The sequence below is a fragment of the Heptranchias perlo genome, unplaced genomic scaffold (assembly GCF_035084215.1).
Source record: "Heptranchias perlo isolate sHepPer1 unplaced genomic scaffold, sHepPer1.hap1 HAP1_SCAFFOLD_60, whole genome shotgun sequence".
Lineage (NCBI taxonomy): Eukaryota > Metazoa > Chordata > Chondrichthyes > Hexanchiformes > Hexanchidae > Heptranchias > Heptranchias perlo.
This window is the reverse complement of record NW_027139623.1, coordinates 118567-138439: the sequence shown is the minus strand read 5'-3', so window position 1 is coordinate 138439 and position 19873 is coordinate 118567. Positions and strand designations below refer to the sequence as shown.

The 19873-nt window shown below is 44.8% G+C and overlaps 3 non-coding genes across 3 annotated transcripts; all 3 read right to left on the bottom strand.

Annotated features, from left to right (window-relative positions):
• Nucleotides 1-16939: 16939 nt before the first annotated feature.
• Nucleotides 16940-17011, bottom strand: trnaa-cgc (transfer RNA alanine (anticodon CGC)). Its single transcript has one exon. It is a non-coding gene; the product is annotated as a tRNA-Ala (tRNA).
• Nucleotides 17012-18612: 1601 nt separating this feature from the next.
• Nucleotides 18613-18684, bottom strand: trnaa-ugc (transfer RNA alanine (anticodon UGC)). The gene has a single exon. It is a non-coding gene; the product is annotated as a tRNA-Ala (tRNA).
• A 468-nt stretch (nucleotides 18685-19152) lies between these two features.
• Nucleotides 19153-19224, bottom strand: trnaa-cgc (transfer RNA alanine (anticodon CGC)). Its single transcript has one exon. It is a non-coding gene; the product is annotated as a tRNA-Ala (tRNA).
• Between the last annotated feature and the right edge of the window lie 649 nt (nucleotides 19225-19873).

The window sequence follows — 19873 nt, the reverse complement described above, 5'->3', positions numbered from 1 at the left end:
AGGAAATCTATTTTATAGGTCCCACGAACACAATCCAATCAATAAATTCAACCATTGATTTCTGTCGTTATTGGTGTCAGGGAACAGCTCGTTTGTTATAAAATGGGTTCAATAAATTTACTTTGCACATTCAATTAAATTAAAATTTAAAAATGTATTAATTAAATCAACCTCGTTGTTTATTAGATTAATCTGACAGACAGCTTTTAGAATACAATATCGTAGTAATTCATAACGGTTAAAAAATGACTGAGTCTATTCTTTAAATACATTTCAATTCATGTTTACTTATTCAGTAAATAAGTAAAAGGAATATTCACCTAAACAGACTGAGGATCTGATAGCGATAAACACACCCGGAGGGAGTACAATAAAACTCTTACATTCTGACAACATCCTAATAAAACATTCCAGTCACATTTCCTATTCATAATTGTACTGAAAGTTTCAGCAGTTCATTCCGAACAATTGTTCACCCTGCTGTTTCTTTCGCTCGCTCTCAGTCTCTCCCTCTCTCTCTGTCTCTCCCCTCTCCATGTGTCTCTCGCTGTTTCTCTCTCTATCCATCTCTCTGTGCCTCTCACTCTTCTCTCACCTCTCTCTCCCTCTCTCTCTTTGTCTCTCCTTTTCACCCTCCCTCTGTGTTTATCGCACTCTCTCTTTCTCGCGTTTCTTCTCTCCCTTCCCTCTCGTTTTTCGTCTCAGTCCCTTCCTCTATCTCTCCTCTCCATCTCTCCGCACAGTCTCTACTCTCTTTCTCAATGCCCCCTTTCACATCCGATTCAATCCTAACAGCCTTTGCCTACATTCTCTTCACCTGCCCCGTGTTCCAACGATCCTATTCTCAGTGTCAGTTTATTAAATGGTGAAGCCTCTGTGAACAGTTTAATGTTTCTACAGATCATCCAAGTCTCCACCTGTTAACCTACACTGTTCGTTTCATCTACAATGCGTGAAATAAACAGAATCGAATGCCTGTTCCAGATACACCTCAAAATAATTCAAATTCTTTCTCCTGTAATTATAAAGTACAGCGTTAGATGGTGGCATTGTTCAATTAACAAAACGCCAACATCACCGCTGCTTCTCATCTTATTTTCTTATCTTCTCATCTTACAGATAAATAGAAGGGCTCATGATTCCAACAGATACAGTGCAAACTGATACAACATAACCTCAAAACATTGGATTTTACAGTGAATTCATCCACAGTGAAGCCGAGAATGAGATGTGAAAGAATCAGCAATAAACTCAGTTCAATAGCCAGACCGCTGGAGATGCGTCAGATACACACACACACAATGAAATAATCATTCATAACAGTGATAACCAATAAATACATTGAAATCCCTGTTAAACTGAAGCATGTTATTATGGAGGGAGGACATTACGCTGCCTTCTTGTTGCACTGAGACCGTGAGCTGTCTCATTATCAATCACTGAAAACACATTGATAGAAAAATATTCCAGGACAGGTTAGTTCCACAACAGGAAACTGTTAACAGCTCCTGATGATCTTATACCAGCTCTCAGCCCAGACACCTGATTCCAATACAATCAGCACAATAATCCAGTGACAATTCCAGGGTTGGATGTACAAAGTTCATTAAAGATATAATACAATTGCTGCACCCTCGAACGTTTAGAAGTTAAGGACATCCCATTATTCAACAATACATTCAATACAGAGAATAATCTAGCAACAATCCCAGGGTTGGATACACAAAGTACATTACATATATAATGTAACTCCGACAAGACCGAAAGAGCTGAGACAGGACATTCCATCAATTGACAGAACAGAACAGGCAGCTGTGCAAAACACATTGGAAGAAATGAAGTGCCCAGTACAGCAGCACAGTCAACACCGATTTACACCATTAACAGCTGAGATAACGGCTTACCCGAAATTCCAAGGGCCGCAAGAACAGGATAATAAATATCTTCTATCTGATATATTACTGGATATCCCATTTCAGTGAGAAGTAGTGGTTTCTTTTGGCTTGGAAACCGCAGCTCCGTCAGGTACTGTGAGATGATTCATTCCAACAAGCCCTGATTTATACAGTGGTTAAATCTTCACTGACACGGATATACACCTGATCATTGCTATTAGTTACAGTCACTTGAACAAACATATTACATCAGCAGCTTTGAATCCCATGTAAAGAATGACTTGGATATAACAGAAACATCTCAAAGTCCAGGTCATTATTGAATCAGACCTCTCTCAGGAATAAAGTTACGTGCTGTGCTCATACAGGACTGATCCAAAAATAATGAGCGGCTTCATTTAGAATTTTCGTATAATTGAATTGACCGTATTCACTTCTTTCGATTCATTTATCAATGTTAACGATTTCACTGCAGTATACAGAATCATAGAATCATAGAAGTTTACAACATGGAAACAGGCCCTTCGACCCAACATGTCCATGTCGCCCAGTTTATACCACTAAGCTAGTCCCAATTGCCTGCACTTGGCCCATATCCCTCTGTACCCATCTTACCCATGTAACTGTCCAAATGCTATTTAAAAGACAAAATTGTACCCGCCTCTACTACTTCCTCTGGCAGCTCGTTCCAGACACTCACCATCCTATGAGTGAAAAAATTGCCCCTCTGGACCCTTTTGTATCTCTCCCCTCTCACCTTAAATCTATGCCCCCTCGTTATAGACTCCCCAACCTTTTGGAAAAGATTTTGACTATCTACCTTATCTATGCCCCTCATTATTTTATAGACTTCTAAAGATCACCCCTAAACCTCCTACTCTCCAGGGAAAAAAGTCTCAGTCTATCCAACCTCTCCCTATAAGTCAAACCATCAAGTCCCGGTAGCATCCTAGTAAATCTTTTCTGCACTCTTTCTAGTTTAATAATATCCTTTCTATAACAGGGTGACCAGAACTGTACACAGTATTCCAAGTGTGGCCGTACTAATGTCTTGTACAACTTCAACAAGACATCCCAACTCCTGTATTCAATGTTCTGACCAATGAAACCAAGCACGCTGAATGTACACTGAATCCAAGGACACAAGCAGACCCATTTCTCTCTGTTCCTGCAGTTTCCCAGTTAAAATATGAATTTTGTGTCTCTTTCAGAGTTAACGGACATTTTCAGGATTGTAGCCGAGAAATGACTGTGGGTGATATTAGGGGTCGGATACTGAACGAGCTTGATTGCCATTCCTCTCTCCGTTGTTTTACTGCAGATGTTTCCCCGTTTATTCTGCATTTGATTCATGGCTCCAGTAAAATTGGTCCTGTGTTACTGAGCCAAGCTCACGACCCGATTTGACCCCCGTGCTTCCATCACCCGCCTTCATTCCTTCCTCAGCCCATTGCCATTGAAACCCTCATCCATGGCTCTGTCCCCGCAGACTCCATTCCTCCAGTTCACTCCTGGCCGGGCACCCATTCTCCACCTTCGGACCAGCACCAGGTCCTGTTTGCCATCACTGAACCTCACTGTCTCTCAGTTCCACATCGCCTTACAGATGAAATTCTCAGTCTTGGGTTTAAATCGTTCCATGGCCTACCATCCGCACCCTCCCCCGACACATAAAATGATAGAATTATACTGCACAGAAGGCCATTCGACCCATCGCACCTGAACTGGCTCTTTGAAAGAGCTGTCCAATTGGTCGCTCTCCCCTGCTCTTGCCCCATAGCCCTGCAAATTTCCCCATACACCTGCAGTAAACCCACCCGTGACCTCCTCATTCGCCTGACTCTGGCCTCTTTTGGTGGGACTACCCTCACTTGGTTCCACTCACCTATCCAATCATAGCCAGGAGAAGCTTCTCTTCCCACCCTATCACCGTTATCTCTGATGTCTCTAAAGGTTCAATCCTTGGCTCTCTCCTCTTCCTCATCTACATGATGCCCTTTGGTGATATTGTCCGCAGACATGGACCAGCTTTCAGATTTACGCTGACAAAACCACCGCCTCTCTTGACCCTTCCAATGTCTTTATGCTGTCAGGCCGACATCCGGATTTAAATGAGACACAATTTCCTCCAGTTACCATTCGAAAGTCATGATCTTTGTTCCCATGATCTTCACATCCTTGCACTGATTGCATCCCCATCCCGGGCTTTTATCTGAGGCTAATCCTGACTGTTCGTAACTTCGACGACCGATTCAACCTCGAGCTGAGCTTCTGAAACTCTCTCCTCTCCATCGCAAAGACCGTCTACTTCCGTGTCCATAATAATAACCGTCCCACTGTCCTGCCCATCTACTACTGAAACCCTCAGACATGCCTTTGTAACCTCTCCAGTAACCATACACGGATCGTACATGACCAGACAGGAATGATTCGTTCCCTTTTACCCGCTGTGTTTAGCTCCAGTGCAGGAGCTGACACTGAGACAGAGATGTGATCTGCAGTACCTGACAGGAATGAATCGTTCCCATTTACCCACTGTCTACTGTACATGTATACGAGTTGACACTGACACGCACACATGGGCCGTAGAGTACAGAGAGTGCGATACGGACTGAGAGAGACATTTTATTTTAATGTAAATGCAGCGATTTTGATTCAAGTGTCGACCACCATTTTGTGTTAACACAGCACTGGGACATTTTTACAGAGAACCACTCCTCACTGGGAAGGGCACACACTGTACAGAGGACCACGAAATAAACAAAATCATTGAATGTTTGAATCATCCAGCACAGAAGGAGGCCATTCCGTTCACCGTGCCTATGCCGGCTCTTTGAAAGAGCTGTTCCATTTAGTCCGACACCACAAGATTTTCCCCATAAACCTGCAAATTAGTCCTCTTCAAGTCCAATTGTCCAAATGCCTTTTGAAAGTTCCGATGGAATCTGATTCCACCACCCTTTCAGGTAGTGCGTTCCAGATCTTAACAACACTCTGTGTGAAAAAAATTTCTCTTCATTTCCACTCTTGTTCTTTTTTCAATTATTTTAAATCTGTGACCTCTGGTTACCGACCCACTTGTCACAGGAAACAGTTTATCCCTATTTTCTTCATCAAATCCCCTCATTATTTTGACTACCACTATAATGTCTCCCCTTAACCTTTTCTGTTGTATGGAGAACAATCCCAGCTTTCCCAATCTCTCCACATAACTCATTCCGGGTATCTTTGTAAATCCCATTTGTACCCTCTCCAAAACCTTGGAATCCTTCCTGAGTTGTGCTGCCCAGAATTGACTACAATACTCCAGCTGAGGCCGAACTTGTGTTTTGTAAGGTCGAGCATGACTTCCTTGTTTTTGTATTCAATGCCACTATTTACAAATCCAATATCCCATACGCTTTCTTAGCCACCTTAACAACTTGTCCTGCCACCTTTAAAGATTTGTGAATATGCACCCTCCCCCTCCACCGCCGGTCCCTCTGCTCTTCCACCACACTGAAAATAGTACCATTTAGATTATACTGCTTCTCCGTGTTGTTCCTCTCAAAGTGCATCATCTCTCACGGATCTGCATTCATTACATTTGCCAGGTCAGAAGTTGCAGAAGTAAAACAGGGATGCAGATCGTGTTGTGTTTAAAAACTGGTGTCTTATTTTAAAATATTGAATAAATGTTTCTCAAAACTACATCCCACATCCTCCAATCTGAAAGCCATCCAACCAATCTACCGATCCGAGTTTGTACCAGTCCATTTCTGTTTCTCTTTCAGTGTCTCTCTAACTCTCATACAAACATAAGAACATAAGAATAGGAGCAGGAGTAGGCCATACGGCCCCTCAAGCCTGCTCTATCATTCAATCAGATCATGGCTGATCTTCTTTCTCAATTCCACTTTCCCATCCGATCCCTTTATCCCTTGTTTCCCTTAGTGCCCAAAAATCTATTGATGGGTTAGAGAATTCCAAACATTCACTACCCTCTGAGTGAAGAAATCTTTCCTTATCTTGGTCCTAAATGGCCGACCCCTTATCTTGAGACTATGACCTCTAGTTCTGGACTCTCCAGACAGAGGAACAGCCTCTCAGCATCTATCCTGTCAAGCCCCATCAGAATCCAATATGTTTCAATGAGATCCCCTATCATTCTTCTAAACTCCAGGTAATATAGGCCCATTCTATTCAATCTCCCCTCATGGGACAACCCTCTCATCCAAGGATTCAAACTAGTGAATCTTCGTTGCACCGCCTCTAAGGCAAGTATATCCTTCCTTAGATAAGGAGACCAAAACTGTGCACAATACTCCAGTTGTAGTCTCATAAGAGCCCAATATCATTGCAGCACGTCCTCCTTACTCTCATACTCCACCCACCGTGCAATAGAGGCCAACATACCGTTTGCTTTCCAAATTGCTTGCTGTCCCTGCATGTCAATTTTTCTGTGATTCATGTGCAATGACACCTAAGTCCTTCTACATACCAACATTTCTTAGTCTCTCACCTTCTAAAAAGTATTCCGTTTTTCAATTCTTACTATAATAGTGGATAATTTCACAGTTCCTCACATTATACTCCAGCCGCCAACTTCTCGCCCACTCACTTAACCTGCCTATATCCATTTGCAGCCACTTTGCGTCCTCCTCACAGTTTACTCCCAACCACCCAACCCCCCCCCCCCCCCCCCCCCCCCCCCCCTTCGTATCATCAGCATACGTGGATACATTACACTCGGCCTCCTCATCTAGGTCATTGTTATGTATTGTAAACAGCTGAAGCCCAAGCACTGACCCTTGCCGCACCCCACTAGTTACAACCTGACAAACCAAATATGAACCATTTATTCCTACTCTCTGTTTTCTGTCCGTTAACCAATCCTCAATCCATGCTAATATATTACCCCCCAATCCCATGAGCCCTTATCTTGTGTAACCGCCTCTTGTGTGGCACCTTATCGAATGCCTTTTGAAAATTCAAATAAACATCCATTGGTTCCCCCTTATGTACCCTGCTAGTTACACCCTAACAAAACTCCAATAGATTTGCAAAACACCTTTCATAAAACCGTATTGACTCTGCCTAATCATATCATGATTTTCTAAGTGCCCTGTTACTACGCCCTTATAATAGAATCTAGCATTCTCCTTACTACTGATGTCAGGTTAACTAGCCTGTAGTTCCCTGTTTTCTCTGTCCCTCCTTTCGTGTATGGCGGGGTTACATCTGCTACCTTCCAATCCACCGGGACTTTTATAGAATCTAGGAAATTCTGGAAGATCAAAACCAATGCATCCACTAACTCTGCAGCCACCTCTTCTAAAACTCAATATATAGGCTATCAGGTCTACGGGATTTGTTGGTTTTTAGTCCCATTATTTTCTCCAGTACTTTTTCTTTACTAATCTTAATTACTTTGAGATCTTCACCCTCATTAGACCCTCGCCTCCCCAGATATTTCCGGTATGTTTTTTGTGCATGCTACTGTGAAGACGAATGCAAAATATTTGTTTAACGTGTTTGCCATTTCCTTGTATTTATCCTGCCTCTGCCTCTAAGTACCCACGTTTACTTTCGACAATTGCTTCCTTTTTAAAAGCTTGTAACAGCTCTTACAGTCTGTTTTAAATACCTTGCTGGTTAACTCTTATATTCAATTTTCTTCCTCTTAATCAATTTCTTGGTCATCCTTTGCTGATTTCTAAAAGCCTCCCAATCTACGGGCTTACTAATCTTTTTGGCAACATTGTAAGCCTCTTATTTTAATCGAAAGCTACCCTTAGCTTCTCTCGTTAGCCACGCATGCATCACTTTACCTTTGGAGTTTTTATTCCTCAAGGGAATGTATATTTGTTGAGAATTAAGAATCATTTCTTTAAATATTCACCATTGCTTATCAACATTCTTTTCTTTTAATCTAATTTCCGAATCTACCTTAGCCAACTAGCCCTTGATACCTGATAAGTGTCCTTGTTTAATTTTCAGACGTTAGTTTCGGATTTAAATATATGACTGCCAAACTCAATATGAAATTCTATCATATTATGATCACTCTTCCCCAGAGGATCCTTTATTATAAGATTACGAAGTAACCCTGACTCATTACCCAATACTAGATCTAAAATTGCCTGTTCCCTAGTTTGTTCCTCGAAATGTTGTTCTAGAAAACTGTCTTGAATGCATTCCATGAACTCTTCCTCCAAATTACGTTTGCCAATTTGGTTTTCCCAGTCTATATGAGGATTGAAGTCCCACACGATTATTGCATTACCCTTGTTACATGCTCCTCCAATTTTCTGATTCATACTCTGTATAATACTATAAGTGTTAAGGCGCGAGAAACTACCTCCACCAGTGGTTTCTGCCCATAGTTATTTAATCTGAACTAGACAATTGTGTATCTGTATTGTACAATATCTAAAAATGCGACAGTGTAACCAAGGGATGCAACAACAATTCCCCCTTATAATCCGAAATGGATACTCGTGTTTTTGCGTTGTCCAATATTTAATAGTGCGATCGTGTAACCCAGGGGTGTAACAGGAAATGGATATTCATGTTTCTGTACATGAGTCACACGCCTCACCAATCTTTCAATATTCGGACACAGGAAACACTTGTTAAGATTAAACTGATCCCAATCGATAAACTGTTTCATTTCACACCAATAAACTCACAAACCAATCGGTATTATTGGCTTCACAAATTCAATCAGCATGACTTAACTGTACTTATTAATAACAAATAAAGTATATGCAGCACTTCGTTTTTAATATTTGTTCATGGGATATGGGCGTCGCTGGCGAGGCCAGTATTTATTGCACATCCCGAATTGGCCTTGAGAAGGTGGTGGTGAGCCGCCTTCTTGAACCGCTGCAGTCCGTGTGGTGAAGGTTCTCCCACAGTGCTGTTAGGTAGGGAGTTCCAGGATTTTGACCCAGCGACGATAAAGGAACAATGATATATTTCCAAGTCGGGATGGTGTGTGAGTTGGAGGGGGAACGTGCAGGTGGTGTTGTTCCCATGTGCCTGCTGCCCTTGACCTGCTAGGTAGTAGAGGTCGCGGGTTTCCCCTGGCTTGTTGGTAATGGTAGAGTGAGGAATATGCCGGGCCATGAGGTTACAGATTGTGCTGGAATACAATTCTGCTGCTGATGGCCTACAGCGCCTCGTGGATGCCCAGTTTTGAGCTGCTAGATCTGTTCTGAATCTATCCCATTTACCACGGTGATAGTGCTACACATACCCGTTGGATGGTGTCCTCAGTGCGAAGACGGGAATTCGTCTCCACGGGGACTGCGATGGTGGTCACTCCTACCAGTACTGTCATGGACAGATGCATCTACGACAGGTAGATTGGTGAGGACGAGATCAAGTAGGTTTTTCCCTCGTGTTGGTTCACTCAACATCTGCTGCAGTCTCAGTCTGGCAGCTACGTCCTTCAGGACTCGGCCAGCAATGGTGCGACCGAGCACCAGAGCTACTGATTGGTGACGGACAATGAAGTCCCCCACCCAGTGTACATTCTGTGCCTCTTGCTACCCTCAATGCTTCCTCCAAGTGGTGCTCAACATGGAGGAGGACTGGTGCATTACCTGAGGGAGGACGGTAGGTGGTAATCAGCAGGCGGTTTCCTTGCCCTTGTTTGACCTGATGCCATGAGATTTCATGGATCCAGAGTCAATATTGAGGACTCCCAGGGCCACTCCCTCCTGATTGTATATCACTCTACCGCCACCTCTGGTGGGTCTGTCCTGCCGGTGGGACAGGACATACCCAGGGATGGTGATGGAAGAATCTGGGACGTTGGCTGAAAGTTATGGCTATGTCAGGCTGTTGCTTGACTAGTCCGTGGGACAGCTCTCCTAATTTGTGCACAAGTCCCCAGATGTTAGTGAGGAGGAATTTGCACGGTGGAACTGGACTTGGTTTGTCTTTGTCGTGTCAGGTGCCTCGTGGTCCGACCGGTTTTATTCTTATTATGACTTTTTTTTAAACTGCTGAGTAGCTTGCTCGGCCATTTCAGAGGGCAATTAAGAATCAACCACATTGCTGTGGGTCTGAAGTCACATATAGGCCAGACCGGGTAAGGACGGTAGGTTTTCTTCCCTGAAGGATATTAGTGACCCAGATGGGTTTTTACAACAATCCGGTAGTTTCATGGCGACTTTTATTGATACTACATTTTTTATTCAGGATTTTATCTAATTAATTGAATTTAAATTCCGCAGCTGCTGTGGAGGGATTTGAACTCATAACCGCGGATTATTAGTCAAGACCTCTGGATTATTAGTCCAGTAACATAACCATTATGATACCGTACCTGCCATGAATTGTTTTGATTGACCTCAACAAACTGTCTTCTGCCTGTCATCCTGTTGTCTAAACTTCAGAATCTGTGAAAGCTTGTCCTCCCCGTAGATCACTCTGACCCTGATAATTCAATGCAGTACATACCTTTTGTACGAGGTGATCTCCGCCCCAGCCAGAAACAGTTCCAGCTCTCGCTTGAAGGAATTCAGCGAATCGGCGTCCACTACACGAGCCGACAGCCTGTTCCAGATGTTCACTATTGTCCGTGAAAAGAATCACTTCCTGACGTCTAACCTAGATCTGGATTTGTACAGCTTAAAAATTTGACCCATGTTCCTACTTAACCTATTTAGTGGCACAAACTGTCTACTCGAGCACAATCTTTTCCTTCATCATCTTATACACTTTGATCAAATCACCCCCTAATCTACGGCTCTCTAACGTGTAGAGTCCCAGCTGTTTTAGCCTATCTTGATAAATAAGACGTTTCAAACTGGGAATGAATCGAAAGGTTTCCCCTGCACCCTATCCAACGCCTCAGTATCACCAACCATGTGGGGAGACCAAAACTAGGCAAAGTATTAAAACTGAGTCATGACCAAGGTCTTGTACAAGGACAAAATAGTGGGTGATGTTTAATAATCAATTGGAGTTCAATGTGGGAAAGTGTGAGATCATCCACTTTAGACCTAAGAAAGATTGATCAGAGTAGGTTCTAAATGGTGAGAAGCTAGGAACTGTGGAGGAACAGAGAGATTTAGGGCTCCAAGTACAGGAATCAATAAAAGCTAGTGGACAGGTACAAAAAATAATTTAAAAGGCTAATGGAATGATGGCCTTTATTTCAAGAGGTCTGGAATGCAAAGGGGTGGAAGTTATGTTATAGCTGTACGGAGCTGTGGTGAGACCCCATCTGAAGATATTGCTTTCAGTTCATTGACCCTCAGGAAGGATATATTGGCCTTGCAGGGGGTGCAGCACAAATTCACAAGCTATTTTAAGCTTCGTAATTCTTTCCAAAACAAAACGTTCATCTGTGTTAAATTGTTCAGTTTTATTATGATCATCATTAAATTATGTCAGACGAGTATCTCCTTCAAGTGAGCAGATGGATGCAAAGTGCTCATTTAATATTTCCGCCATACCCAGCGAGTCCTTCTTAACCTGTCCTTGATCATCCTTCAGTGATCCAATATAGTCTTTGACAGTTCTCTGATTCTTCACAAAACTGAAAACGCTTTTCCCAAAACATCCACAATTCTCTCTGATCCTCTTTTCCATTATCCCTTTATCTGATCTAAAGCAGCTTCAGTTTCCTTGATCTATTCCCGGTACCTAACTCTGTTTAATTGAGTATTCGATGCCTTTAGTTTGTCGAAACGCTTTTGTTTACATCTCATTTCTCTTTGCACATGACCGGTCAGCCAACTTTCCCTCTCTTACCACATTCCTTTTTTTAGAATGTGGACACATATTTTTCTTCCACATTTTTGATCTTGTTTTAAGAAACTTCCCACATATATTCTACATCGGTTTCATCACCACTCAGTTGTGTTAGCGAATTAATTTGTTCCAAATCTTCTGCCATTTTAGTGAAGTTTGCCATAATGAAATCTGGAATGAGTTGTACATTTTCACTACCTTTGGTTCTACCTGTCACTCGAAGCCTTATGACACTGTGGTCACTGTTGCCCAGGTGCTCCCCCAACTTGGAGGCCTGATACGAGCTTAGGCTCAGTATTAAACGCTCGTTTAAATGTATGATTACACCTTGAAGGATTTTGGACCTTTTAATATGGATCTTTCACTTGCTAAAGGAGCAGAGTTTGGTTCAGCTCAGTATGGAACACAGAACTATTAGACTTGTCTGTTCAAGACTGCATTCCGGGGAGGCAAGTTTGAAAGGTTTTATTATTGCTTCAGATTGTTTAGAAGCCTCAATGAGACGGTGTACTTGAACTGAGGTAAGCGGCGAGGTTAAAGTTAAGACAGCTGCCGAGATAGACCGAAAAAGTCTGTGGGATACTGTCGTAAACATCAGATGCTGCTGGATCAATTTGTTTGAACCATGGGAAAGAAACAGAGCGAAAAGTTCCAGCAACTTGTTTTTGTCAGCGAGGATGGGAAAATATGTCTCCTCATTTCCCCTCTACTTCCTTTATCAATTATTTTAAATCTCTGACCCCTGGTTTCCGACCCACTTGCCAGTGGAAACAGTTTCTCCCCATTTGCTCTACCAAAACCCCTCATTATTTTGAACACCTCTATTAGGTCTCCCATTAATCTTCTCTGCTCTAAGGAGAACAATCATAGATTCTCCAATCTCTCCACATAACTGAAGTCCCTCATCCCTGGTATCCTCCTGGTAAACCTCCTCGGTACCCCCTCCAAGCCCTCGACATCCTTCCTTAAGTGGAGTGCCCAATATTGTACACAATAATCAAGCTGAGGCCTAACCAGCGATTTGTAAAGGTTCAGCGTGTCTTCGTGGTGTTTGTATTCATTGCCCCTATTTAGAAAGGCAAGGGTCCCATTCACTTTCATAACCGAGTTCCCAACTTGCCTTGCCACTTTCAAAGATTTGTCAATATGCACTTCCAGATTCCTCCGCTCTTGCGCCCCCTCAAAATAGTACCATTTAGATTCTACTGCCTCGACATGTGGCTCCTCCTAATGTGCATCAATTCAGACTTATCCACGTTAATTTGCAACTGCCATGTGTCTGCCCATTTCAACAGTCTGTCTATGTCCTCCTGAAGTGTGCTACTATCCTGCTCACTATTTATGTTCCGAATTTTGGAAACGATTGTGGAAAGAGCCTCACCTTTAAACACAAGGACAAGCAAGACTTTCGTTACCTCGAGAAAAACCTAATGCTCGGCAGAGGATAGCATTCAATGGTTCCGAACCCAGGGCTGGATTACGGGCCCAGTGAGAGATTATTCCACTTTGACAGATTGGGGAGGACCTGGGACAAGAGTTTAGACTACACGGAGGTTGGAATAGGCTGGAGGTTAGGCGGTTCTTCTTTTCGCAGTGAGTAGCGAGCCTCTGGAATGCGTTGCTGGCTGGTGCGGTGCGTGCTGACTCTCTGTCTGCCTTCTCCAGGGAGCTGGACCGGTTTTTGGCTGGGGCAGAGGTCACAACATATAAAAGGTAAGAGGGTTCACAGTTAGTGTACGTACATTCCATGTGATCCCCTGGACTGCTTTCGATCACCTGAGGCGGTCAGGGAGGAATTTTCCAGTGTATTCTATCCCTTAAAGGCCCTGGATTTTTCTCAGGATCTTTGCCTCTCCCAGGAGATTCCACGGCTGCGGGCGGGGTGAGGGGGAGTAAGTGTCAGTAATGAAGCTCCAGCCATCGCGAGTGAGGGGCAGGCTTGATGGACCAGCTGGTCTTTTACTGCCCGTCATTTCCGTATGTTCGTCTACATCCCCAGCTCGTCAAGATATTTTCAACGAAACGATCTTCACACAAACCCACTCCTGGGGCATGTCCTGCGTCTGTCTTTAGTGAAACGAGACTCAATGTCTCTGTGTCTCACGTTATTCTCCTCTGAAGCTCAAGGGCGCAAAATATTATTGCAGGCCTCTGCTATAATGCGCCTGAGAATTTCTAGTCCCGTCCAACCGTCCGCAACGGGACAACGTGGCTGTTGTACGCTTGGCGCACAAGAGGAGATGATTTTCAGCCCAGTAAATCATTGGGTGGTCTTAAGACAGTGAACACTCAGTCCTTCTACCCTTGGTTATAGTTCTATTGGATTCGGGGTTGTAGCTCAGTGGTATAGCGCCTGCTTTGCGTGTACATATTTCTGGGTTCAATATCTAACACCTCCACCATTTATTTTCACCAGAATGTCCCACAGAAAGACGAATCGTGCTTTCAGAGCGAAGCGAGTTCCAACTTCTGAGACAAACATTCAATTGTCCCGGAGCAGGACTTCATCTCACGGTCCCCTCAGCAGCTCAGCTCATAACAGCCGCCGACTGACCAGAATTCAAAATGTAAAGTGTTTGGGCATAGAACCTGAGACCTCATACACGCGAAGCATACGGTCATTCACTGAGCTCCATCACCAGATAATAACGACCTCGAACCAAGTGTAAAAGGACTGAGTGCCTCACTTTCCGAAGGAAACCCGAGGATTTACTGTGCTGAAAAGCATTTCCTCTTTTTAGATACTTGAGGTCTGCGGACCTGATACTAGTATTTTAATTCCAGATTTTATTTAATTAATTCAATTTTTAATTAGTTGAAATTGAATTCCGCAGCTGCCGTGGCGGGATTTGAATTCATGACGCGAGATTATTAATCGAGGATTTCTGGATTACTAGTCCAGTAACCTAACCACGATATTACCGTAACCGGTGGGTGAACAGAAGAAACCAGGTCTCGTCACTCAGAGAAATGAGAAAGGGAGTGTTGCGAAGAAAGTCTGGGGGCGAGGTGAGTCTCCTCGGGCTGTGCCGACCAGCATTTCTGTTTCAGGTCGCTGTTGGTCCAAATGCTCGCTGGACATTGCACCGTCACACATTCCGATCAGTCGGCGGCTGCTGTGAGCTCAGCTGCTGAGGAGACCGTGAGATGAAATCCTGCTCAGGGGCAATTTGATGCTTGTGGAGCCTCAGAGATTGAAATTCGCGGCACACCGAAATCAAAATTTGTCTTTCTGTGGGTAATTCTGGTGAAAAAATAGCTTTCGAGATGCCGGGGGTTGAACCCAGGCCCTCATACATGTAAAGCACGCGCTCCACCACTGAGCTACATCCCCAGATAGAAGTGCATTCCAACGAAGAGCTGATCTCCTTCATTTTATGAGGCCACATAAGGTTTTTTTTTGGGCTTCAATTCATCTCATTTTCTGTTCCAACCAGACAATTAAACATGAAGTTTGCGGACCTGATATAATTGTGGGTGAACGGAAGAAACCAGGCCTCGGCACTCAGAGCAATGAGAAAGGGGGCGTTGAGAAGAAAGGCTGGGAGAGGGGGAGAGCCTCCTTTGGCTGTGCTGTCACCATCCTTCCGATTTCAGGGCACATTTTTCGAACGCTCCCGTTATCAGTCACTTTGCTTACGGTTGGACGGGACTAGAAATGCTCAGGCACATTGTGGCAGAGGCCGGCAAGAATATTTCCAGTCCTTGAGCTTCAGAGGAGGGTAAGGTGAGATACAGACAGCATTGAGGATAATTTCACTATGGACGGATGCAGGACTTGCCCCTGGTGTGTGTTTGTTTTTAAGGATCACTTCACTGAAAACACCTTGACGATCTGGGGCTACAGACGGACATGATGGTCAGGAAAAGACCAGTTGGTTCATCAATCCTGCCCCACATGCCTGGAGCATCGTGACCAGACACTTCCTACCGACACCACCCGCCCCTCCCACCGGAAACATGTAATCTCCTGGGAGCGGCGACAAACTAGAAACAAATCCAGCGCCAATAAGGAGGTGAAATTCTGGGAAATTCCTTCCCGACTCCTTCAGGCGATCGAATCGAGTTCAGTGGATCACACTGACCATGTGTAGGTTAACTGTAAAACCACTCACCTTCTGTATGATGCGATCTCTGCCTCAGTCAAGAACTGGTCCAGATGCATCCAGAAGGCAAAGAGAGAGTCAGCACCCACCACACCAGCCGGCAATGCATTCCAGAGACTCACTGCTCTCTGGGAAATGAAGAACAGCCTAACGTCCATGCTATTCCCACCTCTGTGTAGTCTGAACGCCCGTCCGCTGCTCCTGTGAAACTAAGAATAATCTATTTCTTCACTCAGAGGGTGGTGAACCTGTGGAATTCTCCACCCCAGAAGGCTGTGGAGGCCAAGTCACTGAATATATTTTAGAAAGAGAGATTTCTACACACAGAAGGCATCAAGGGGTATTGAGAGAGAGCGGGAATATGGGGTATTGAGATAGAGGATCAGCCATGATCATGTCCAATGGCGGAGCAGGCTCGAAGGGCCGAATGTCCGACTCGTGATCCTATTTTCTCTGTTATTATTACTGGGGCCGCTCTCCAGCCCCGGGATGGGAGCCATTTCAGAGGCGCGTGCGTGTTTCCGTTGAATTTTTTCGTGTGCAGAGCGTTCGGTTTTTCTCGAGGAAAAGAAACCCTTTCCTGTCCTTCTGTGTGAAGGTGCGGTGAGGACAAGAGGGTCTTTTCAAAATGTGAAACATAAAGCGCTTGGAGATGCTGGGGATTGAACCCGGGATCTCATGCAGGCAAAGCATGCGCTCCTCCACTGTGGTACATCCCCTCATCAAAACTACTTCAAATTTAGAACAAAAAAGTGGGCTTTCCGGTCTGTCTCTCACGGACAACGCGATGCCCAGTCGTTCCACGAGCTCACAATGTTCAACCTCTGCTTCAGTTCACGGGGTTTCTGCTCCTCTTTACTTTGAACTTTCCGAAAAAAAAAGTCAGCGGAAATAAAAAAATACAATTGCCAATCGTCAGTGACCAGGCTGACATCCAACCTGTGAATCATAAAGTGAGATGGATGAATGACACAGCGTCAAACAAGAGCTGGGACTGCTCCCTCGACATTGCACCGTCACACATTCCGGTCAACCAGCGGCTGCTGTGAGCTGAGCTGCTGAGGGGACCGTGAGATGAAGTCCTGCTCCGGGACAATTTCATGCTTGTGGAGCCTCAGAAGTTGGAACTCGCTGCGCTCAGAAAGCGCGATTCGCCTTTCCGTGCGTAATTTCGATGAAAAATATTTGTGGAGATGCTGGGGATTGAACCCAGGACCTCATACATGCGAAGCATGCGCTCTACCACTGAGCTACATCCCCAGATAAAATAAATAGGTACCAAAGCAATGAAGAACTTATTGGTCTCATTTTATGAGACCACCCATGGTGGGACTGCCAGATGACAGATTATTTCCAGTTTCAAAGATTGGGGAGGAGCAGGGAACAGGCGTTTCGACCACACAGAGGGAAGAATAGTCTGGATGTTAGGCGGCTTTTCATTTCCCAGAGAATAGTGAGTCTCTGGAATGCATTGCCGGCTGGTGTGGTGAGTGCTGACACTTTGTATTCTTGGCTTAAAATCATCTAGTTTTCTGCTCCAACCTGACAATTAAAGATGAAATGTGCTGACCTGATACAACTGTGGGTGAACGGAAGAAACTAGGCCTCGGCACTTAGTCTAATGACAAAGGGGGAGTTGAGAAGAAAGGCTGGGAAAGTGGGGAGAGACTCCTTGAACCGTGCTGGAACCACCCTTACTATTTCAGGGCACATTTTTCCAACGCTCCCGTTATCAGTCACTTTGCTTACGGTTGGACGGGACGAGAAATCCTCAGGCACATTGTGGCAGAGGCCGGCAAGAATATTTCGAGTCCCTGAGCTTCAGAGGAGGGCAAGGTGAGACACAGACAGCATTGAGGATAATTTCAATATAGACGGATGCAGGACTTGCCCCAGGTGTGGTTTTGTATTTAAAGATCACTTCACTGAAAACACCTTGACGAGCTGAGGTTACAGACGGACATGATGGTCAGGAAAAGACCAGTTGGTTCATCAATCCTGCCCCACATGCCTGGAGCATCGTGACTGGACACTTCCTACCGACACCACCCGCCCCACCCACCGGAAACATGTAATCTCCTGGGAGCGGCGACAAACCAGAAACAAATCCAGCGCCAATAAGGAGGGGAAATTCTGGGAAATCCCTCCCCGACTCCTTCGGGCGATCGAATCGAGTTCAGTGGATCACACTGACCATGTGTAGGTTTACTGTAAAACCACTCACCTTCTATATGATGCGATCTCTGCCTCAGTCAAGAACTGGTCCAGATCCATCCAGACGGCAAAGAGAGAGTCAGCACCCACCACACCAGCCGGCAATGCATTCCAGAGACTCAGTACTCTCTGGGAAAAGAAGAACCGCCTAACATCCAGACTATTCCATCCCTCTGTGTAGTCTGAACACCTGTCCGCTGCTCCTCCCCGATCTGTGAAACTGGGAATAATCTATTTCTTCACTCAGAGGGTGTTGAACTCTCTACCACAGAAGGCTGTGGAGGCCAAGTCACTGAATATATTTAAGAAAGAGAGATTTCTGCACACAGAAGGCATCAAACCGTATGGAGAGAGAGCGGGAATATGGTATTGAGATGGAGGATCAGCCATGATCGGAAATAATGGCGGAGCAGGCTCGGAGGGCCCAATGGCCGACTCGTGATCCGATTTTCTCTGTTATTATCACTGGGCCCGCTCTCCAGCCCCGGGATGGGAGGCATTTCAAAGGCGCGTGCGTGCTTCCATTGAATTTTACCGTGTGCAGAGCGTTCGGTTTTTCTCGAGGTGAAGAAACCCTTTCCTGTCCTTGTGTGTGAAGGTGAGGTGAGGACAAGAGGGTCTTTTCAAAATTCGAAACATAAAGCGTTTGGAGATGCCGGGGATTGAACCCGGGACCTCATACATGCAAAGCATGCGCTCTACCACTGAGCTATATCCCCACAGCCAAACTCGCTTCACTTTAGAATAAACAATTGAGATTTCCGCTCCGTCTCCCCGGACAAGGAGATGCTCAGTCATACCACGTGCTCACAATGTTCAACCTCTGCTTCAGTTCACGGGGTTTCTGCTCCTCTTTACTTTGAACTTTCCAACAAAAAAGTCAGCGGAAATAAAAAAAATACCATTGCCAATAGTCAGTGACGAGGCTGACATCCAACCTCTGAATCATAAAGTGAGATGGATGAATGACACAGTGTCAAACAAGAGCTGGGACTGCTCGCTCGGCATTGCACCGTCACACATTCCGGTCAACCAGCGGCTGCTGTGAGCTGAGCTGCTGAGGGGACCGTGAGATGAAGTCCTGCTCCGGGACAATTTCATGCTTGTGGAGCCTCAGAAGTTGGAACTCGCTGCGCTCAGAAAGCGCGATTCGCCTTTCCGTGCGTAATTTTGATGAAAAATATTTTTGGAGATGCTGGGGATTGAACACAGGACCTCATACATGCGAAGCATGCGCTCTACCACTGAGCTACATCCCCAGATAAAATAAATAGGTAACAAAGCAATGAAGAACTTATTGTTCTCATTTTATGAGACCACCCATGGTGGGACTGCCAGATGATAGATTATTTCCAGTTTCAAAGATTGGGGAGGAGCAGGGAACAGGCGTTTGGACCACACAGAGGGAAGAATAGTCTGGATGTTAGGCGGCTCTTCATTTCCCAGAGAATAGTGAGTCTCTGGAATGCATTGCCGGCTGGTGTGGTGAGTGCTGACACTTTGTATACTTGGCTTAAAATCATCTAGTTTTCTGCTCCAACCTGACAATTAAAGATGAAATTTGCGGACCTGATACAACTGCGGGTGACCGGAAGAAACCAGACCTCGGCACTTAGTCTAATGAGAAAGGTGGAGTTGGGAAGAAAGGCTGGGAAAGTGGGGAGAGACTCCTTGAACCGTGCTGTAACCACCCTTACTATTTCATGGCACATTTTTCGAACGCTCCCGATATCAGTCACTTTGTTTACGGTTGGACGGGACTCGAAATCCTCAGGCACATTGTGGCAGAGGCCGGCAAAAATATTTCGAGTCCCTGAGCTTCAGAGGAGGGCAAGGTGAGACACAGACAGCATTGAGGATAATTTCACTATAGACGGATGCAAGACTTGCCCCAGGTGTGGTTTTGTG